General features: G+C 29.3%; 1 protein-coding gene across 1 annotated transcript in view; it reads left to right on the forward strand.

The window, feature by feature from the left end:
• LOC105292456 (adhesion G protein-coupled receptor L3) overlaps positions 1-7,476 on the forward strand; it is a 610,351-nt gene that overhangs the window by 161,918 nt on the left and 440,957 nt on the right. Inside the window, exon 2 of the mRNA XM_023530910.1 lies at positions 5,037-5,105. The gene's annotated coding sequence lies outside the window, so the exon portion shown is untranslated. The remainder of the gene's footprint in view (positions 1-5,036; positions 5,106-7,476) is intronic.

Consider the following 7,476-nt stretch of genomic DNA (forward strand, 5'->3'; position numbering starts at 1 on the left):
AGCTTTCCAATCTGTAAATAGAAAATATTCCTTCTCTGCCTACCTCACATGGCTGTAAAGATTTTGGTATTAGAAATGAGATGAAAAACAAATCTGAACACTTTGTAGAGATAATAATATGGTGGTGCATGATGATAGATATCAACAAGGAATGAAAGTAGATGATACTTGAAGATAACCCATAGACAAGTAGATTGAGAGAGACTGAAAGAAGATAATTGAAAAAATAATTTTGAATATCATGAGCAAAATAATAACATTTGAAGGCCTAGGTAAACTTGTGGAGATAGAATGTCATAAATTTAATTGTGTCTATTGTACTTTATCTCATATTTTGTTATTGGAATCTTCCTAATAATTCGAAATGATAGATTTGAAAGCTATACCCTTCATTTTACAGATAATAAAATTGTGGCACCTGATATTTAACTATTTATTTAGTTCTAAAAATTATTTAAGGACTAACTCTTACAGATAAAAGTTGTCTTACAAAGTTTTCTCTAATTTATTAAAATTAAAAAAAAATTCTTTCTTACTGATCTTTTAAAAAATATCAGTGTCATTTTATTCTGCAAACCATCTATTAACTGACATCAGAATGATCTTTTAAAAATATATTTGTACATGTAACTTTTTCATTGTTTCATGAAACTTTACTGGACAGTTCTGTAGGATATGTCACATAACTTTGGAATTAATGGCATACAAAGACAGTAAAATAAGTTTTTTTTTTTAACATTTTATTTTTTTATTTTCCCTCTCCTCCTCCCCTCTCCTTTCTGGTAACCACTAGTCTATTGTCCATGTTTATGAGTCTCTGCTTGTTTGTCCTGTTCATTTGTTGCTTTTAGGTTTATATCCCACATATGTGATATCGTGTGATTTTCAACCTTTTCTGTTTGGCTTATTTCACTTAGTATGGTTATTTCAAGATTCATCCATGTTGTTGCAAATGGCTGTATTTCATCTGTTCTTATGGCTGAGTAATAGTCCATTGTATATATGTACCACAGCTTCTTTAGCCAATCATCTATTGTAGGACACTTCGGTTGCTTCTATGTCCTGGCCACTCTGAATAATGCTGCTATGAACATCAGTGTGCAAATATCTTTTCAAATATGAGTTTTCCAGTCTTTGGGGTAAATACCTAGTAGAAGGATTGCTGGATCATATGGTAGGTCGATTCTTGGTTTTGTGATGAACCTCCATACCGCTTTCCATAGTGGCTGTACCAATTTGCAGTCCCACCAGCAGTGTATGAGGGTTCCTATTTCTCCACATCCTCTCCAACATTTATTATTGCTTGTCCTGTTGATTATAGCTATTCTAACAGGTACGAGATGGTATCTCATGGTTTTGATTTGCATTTCCCTAATAGCTAGCAATGTTGAGCATCTTTTCATATATTTGTTGGCCCTTTGTATGTCATCTAGAGAGAAGTGTCTGTTCAGGTCCTCTGCCCATTTTTTGATTGGATTGTTTTTGTTGTTATTGTTGTTGTTATTGAGTTGTATGAGTTCTTTGTATATTTTAGATATTAGGCCCTTATCGGAGGTGTTGCTTGCAAATATATTTTCCCATTCAGATCGTTGTCTCTTTTCCTTGTTGAGGGTTTCTTTTGCTGAATGAAAGTTTTTTAGTTTGATGTAGTCCCATTCATTTAGTTTTGCTCTTAATTCCCTTGCCTTTGAGGTCAAATTCATAAAATGTTCTTTAAGCCCAAGGTCCTTGAGTTTAGTTCCTATGTTTTCTTCTATGCATAAAATAAGTTTTTATCTTAATTCCTGAACTAATTTTTACTGGGATTTCCTGTAATCTCATTTAAATATCAGAATGTGAAAGTGAGGTGCATTCTAATAATATTTAGCATTATGGAATTCTGAGATGATTATTTCCTGAAAAATTTACTTTAATAATCTTTTCTGCCATTTATTATAAACATCTGCTTAACAAATTTGGACAGTAACAATCATTATAATGCTATTTGAGAAACTTGAGGGGGTAGATTCTGAATTTGAGACATAAATTCTGACTTTATTCCTCAGTGTCCCAGAATAGTTATTTGTAATGTAAAGAAGATAATGTTCATAACAACCTCAAAAGATTTTTGTAAAAGATAAGTGATAATATAATAGAAAAGTTTAATTTTTTAAAAAAAAATTAAGGTTAAATGAGAATATAAAGTGTTCAAGAATAAAGTTCTTAAATTTAAAAATTATTTTAAAAAATGAAGAATATAAAGTCTCCTCTTTTTATATTCTATTTTTACTCCTTATTGAGAATGCAAATGTAAACTTTCTGAGTGCTTTATTTTTTCCTGTTCAGTTCATTTCTGAGTACACAGCACCTAAAACAGTGCCTGATTACTAAGTACATATTTAATAATGAAATGAATACATGAAAGCGTGAATGAATGAAGTTTCTCTACTTTTTAAACTTGCTATGTCAGGATTAGAAAATTTTCCTTGGACTCTCAGGTATTCATTTTTTTTAAACAGTGAATCAAACTTTATTGTTTATTTTATTCTCCATTTCTATGTCTTATGTATGTGTTTGTTTAGAAGATTTTATCTAAAATGTGCAATAATTTAAGTTTTAATTTTTAATTAAAGCAGCCTGTTATTTATAACCAAAATATTTCCATCTAATTTGCAAAAATGAATTGTAATACTAATTACTTGTGAATTGCTTTTTATGTCATTTTGAACAGTAATGATAATATGAAAATATACTTGTATGGATTATTTTTCATCCAAAACACACCAAATTTTTATATCTTCTACTAGTGCTTTCTTTCAAAATATAATTCTAATAACTCTTTTTTATAATCTCTTTTAGATCAAGTTTACTAATTAGACATTTACCTTATTACTTTGTACTAGTAGAACAGTATCACTTGATATGATATATTCTCCTGACTGGTTTTCTATTCTTCCTATTGTCTACCTCTCTTTTCCTTTCCTGTGTTTTCACTCAGACCTGGCCTCCTTCTTCTTAAGAGGCTAAGTGACTCTCTGTAACTAGTTCTTTCTTTTTAGTTGTCTACTAACACTTAAGGGTCTTAAGTGGATATAATTGAGTGAAGCACTGAGATGTTGAATGGCCAAACTGAAAATCGAAGATTTTCTGTTTTTTTTTTTTTTTGTACAAAAAGAAAAAAACAAAGGACCTGTAAAGATAACTATACAAACAAATTCAAAGACACATAATGTTTCTTGATCTCAATTTATGTGAATCCAATATAGACACTTTTCAATAAATATTTTTAACAAAAAATGTAAATGTTTTGTCTACCCAGTCAGCATTTTTAAGGCACTATGAAGTGCTTAGTTTTTTAAAGAGGAGTAATGTAAACTGAAGTAGTCAGTTTCTTTTCTCAAGCAATTCACATTATAGATCAGAGTTTAGCGAAATAGAAAAATATGTAAAGAGGTATGGAAGTATCAGAGAAGATATTGTTTCTGTTTGTGGTGGAGTGGGTCTGGTGGTATCAGAAAACTTTGTGGAAATAATGTTTGGATTTCAAAATATATTTCCTAAATGGGAGGAAATTTTCTAAAGGGCAAGGATATTGGTAGGTGAGCCTGTGCTGTCATTATCCATGATTGTTCACATATATAAATAATTTATAAGAACAGATATGCTTGTTCTTCAAAAACCAGAGAAAAATATCTCATGTAAACAACCAATAATTATTGAAGGAACATGCTAGATGCGTTGAAAGAATGGTCGTCCAGGAAATTCAAGAAGTCGATTAAAAAAATTCCTTCACTTGCCTGTTTAAGTAGTCAAACATGCCATTCAAATATGGACTTAGATTGATCTTGTGGTACAGAATCTCACTACTTGGCCAAATATAGGTGGACACTTGTAGAAAAAATTCAGTAAGTTTCATTGCTTTAACATTTTTAAATCCTCAAACAAAATATAGTGATTTTTTAAGTAAATATTTCCCACAAATATAAATATATAAAAATATGTATGTACGTATGTATGTATGTATGTATGTTTGTAATGGTAATCAATAGTATTCTGTAAAGAACTCAATTATAATTATATGCTAATCACCATCTGACCATATCTAATTCCTGATTCATTTGGAGAGAAGACTCTAGAATAGATCATAAATTTTGTCATTGTTATGGCATATATATGGTAAATTAACTCCTACAAATAGCATACTACTAATAATAACATAATAAATACTAAGTATCATAATAATTAAATAATGCAGTTGATTCTTGTATAAAGTACTTAGATACACTAGAAAGCTCAAAAATTGATATGACAAGTTGCAAAACCATCAGAAAACATTGAAATGTCCAAGGAAATACTTTGAAGGACATTATACTTTCTTTTTTGTGTGTGTGTGTTAAATATCTGACATTTTATTTTTTCAATAATAAAAGAAATATGATGATTTAAAGAAAACTAAGACAACCCTCCATAAATGTACCATTTAAGTAAACTCATATTTTTATTATTTTTTTCTAATATTTTTAAAATCTAAATTTGTTTAGATTAATATAATTAGTCTCAATATGTATACATAAATGCACAGAGAATGTATGTATATGTGTGTGTGATTAAGTAGAAAAATGTATTAAAGAGTTTCTCAGTTTTTTGTTTTTTTTTTCCCACAGCAATTCTCTAATAATAAAAGTAATTAGACACATTCTTAGATAGCCTGAAGTGCCTACCACAAGAAATCAGAAATTTATTGGGAATCTCAAAATATATTTTAAAAATTCATGTGTTCTTTTAATTAAGAAAATATTTATATTTCTTACATATCAAATTTATTACCATTTAGCAATGAACATTATAGTAAATGAGATCGTGGAGGAAAATGTGTCACAGGGAAATTGAATTTCTTTTTTATACCATGGTTTTTCCGCTGTAGCCCAAACATTGTGGGAAAAAAATACACTTTAAACAATAAGAAATATATCTATTCAAATAGTTCTACAACTATAACCATAAAAATAAGTATTTTTTCAGCATGTAATTAAATGTCTGTTTGTGTTTTTTTACAGAAATGTTAAAATGTTCAGTAAATTGGAGAAAAAAAACATGGATTTTTAGCAACTGAAGAGCAGTTTAAGGTAATTAGTAGATTATTATTGCCAATCCATTTGTTAGTAATTTCAAAGTGTATTTAAAATATTTATATTCAACATAGTATATTTTTTGTGAGTATCATATTGAAAATTCATCATATCGTTTAATGAGTTACTAAAATGGAATTATATATTTTTGGAAAATAAATTGACATTTCTTGTGAACAAATATGTAACTAATATAGTTCAAAGTATTTGCTGTTGTGAAGACATAAAGACTGGCTATATTAAAAATAAATGAACTACTGAAGGTAATAATTTTAGTGGCCCTCTACCCCTTTGGAAAGGCAGATAGCTCTATTACCTTAAATATCTAATATTGAATAACTATTGGGAGTTTTTTCTTTTAATTGGTTCATGTATACTAACACAATCTATCGCAGTCAATTTTGTTTAATTTATCTGATTTGTTCTCAATTACATATCCATGATGGTGAATGTGACTATTAGGAAATAAAATATATTCATTTTATAGCTCCAAGCTTTTTAATATAAATTGTTTTCTGAAGTAATGTTTTTATTTATCGCAAATATATTTATGGTGTACAACAGAAAAGATCTCAAGGAAAATACCTTTGGTCCAGTACACATATGTGCATCATCTTCAGCAAATCATCTGAAAGCAAAAATAGGCCTTTATAGTAGTCAACCAACAGTAAAATTGGAATTTCCTTTCTTTTTGAAGTTACTGAAGTTAATTTCTGTAAAGTGACTTTGTAACGTCTAGAATATAAATTAATACGCAGCTTGAAATTAGGTATATTAGCTAGATTATTTTCTTCATAGTAAAATAATTCACATTCATTTTGAATTACTGATATAATTAGTGTGTATTATAAATTATTATCAATCTATTTCCAAAGACTTTCTAGTCTTTTTTTCTCTAAGGCTCTGATTGACTTAGACTATAAACACATTGCACTTGTCTTTGTGCAATGTGTTTTTGCTCTAAGACTATAAACACATTGCACTTGTCTTTGTAGGCACTAAATTTTCTGATTGATATTCCTTTTTTTTAGATAGTTTTACCTTTATCACTGCTTTCTTTTTCACATTCATTCACAATGAAAACAATTAATATTATTCCTGCTTTCTAATGTAGATATGATTGATTCTACTTTATTTGTATTTATTAGCTTATTTATACCTTAACACAAATTTTCAGACATTCTGTTTCTGACTTGAAAATGAATTTTTTTTTTTTGGTACTTAGTGATATAAATAAGTTAAATTAACAAAAACAGGCTGATTTATTCTTCCTTTCTTCCTTCCTTTCTCTTCTCTTCTCTTCTCTTCTTTTTCTTTTCTTCTCTTTTCTTTCTTATAAGCCAAGCAAGACAGATGTGCTTGCTCTGAAGAGTATAAATGATGGTGAGAAATTGAAGCTTTATAGAAATTATTATGTATATTTTAAAAGAATCAATGGCAAACTGCTAAAGAAACAAAGGTGAGAGGGAGCAGGTCACGCTAGGTAGAAGATCTTGAAATCTTCATGAAAGCTGTGAAATTCACTGAGGAGTTGTTGAGGCAAGGAAGGTGAGGTCATGCATTCCAGGCCAATATAAGCTCCAGAAGAGCTTATATAGGAGAGCGTATATAGGAGCAAGGGTTGGCCATTCAAGAATCAGTATTTCTAGTGTGGCTAAAGGATTAGCCGCATGTGATTAGACAATGTTAAGTGATGGGTTTGGAAAAGTAGGTTTGGAACAATCCATGAAATATCAGGTTTGCCATACTAAAGCTTAATTCTCCAGCCTGATGTCTCCAGTGCATAGTGGTATCCAGGAGGTTGTGAGAAGAAAATTTCCAAACCTCCCCTGATACTTATTTTCATTAAGAAAATAAAAAAAGAATACTTAAAATCTCATAATATTTAATATAATGACTACTGCAGGCCCCCAAATATGAAGTTTCTGGAAGAATCATAGGGATTTTTATAGTGTCAAATGATTGACAGGGTTTACTTCCTTGGTTTTTAATTGATATAATTTGTATACTATAAATGTATCCTTTTAAAGTGTACAATTCAGTGGTTTTTAGTATATCCACAAAGTTGTGCAACTATCACCATTGTCTAATCTAGAACATTTTTTATCATTCTTAAAAGAAAACTTCCCCTCCCCCACCCCTGGCAACCTATAATATACTTTCTGCCTCTGTGAATTTATTATAAAATGGAATTGTACAGTATGTGGACTTTCATATCAGTTTTTTTCACTTAACATAATGTTTTCAACTTTCACCCTTGTTGATGAATTGGTATTTAATTTCTTTTCATGTCTGAATAACATTCCATTATATGGATATATCACATTTTGTTTATCTATTCATTAGTTGATGGATATTTGTGTTTTTT

This window comes from Pteropus vampyrus, unplaced genomic scaffold, assembly GCF_000151845.1.
Source record: "Pteropus vampyrus isolate Shadow unplaced genomic scaffold, Pvam_2.0 Scaffold57, whole genome shotgun sequence".
Classification (NCBI taxonomy): domain Eukaryota; kingdom Metazoa; phylum Chordata; class Mammalia; order Chiroptera; family Pteropodidae; genus Pteropus; species Pteropus vampyrus.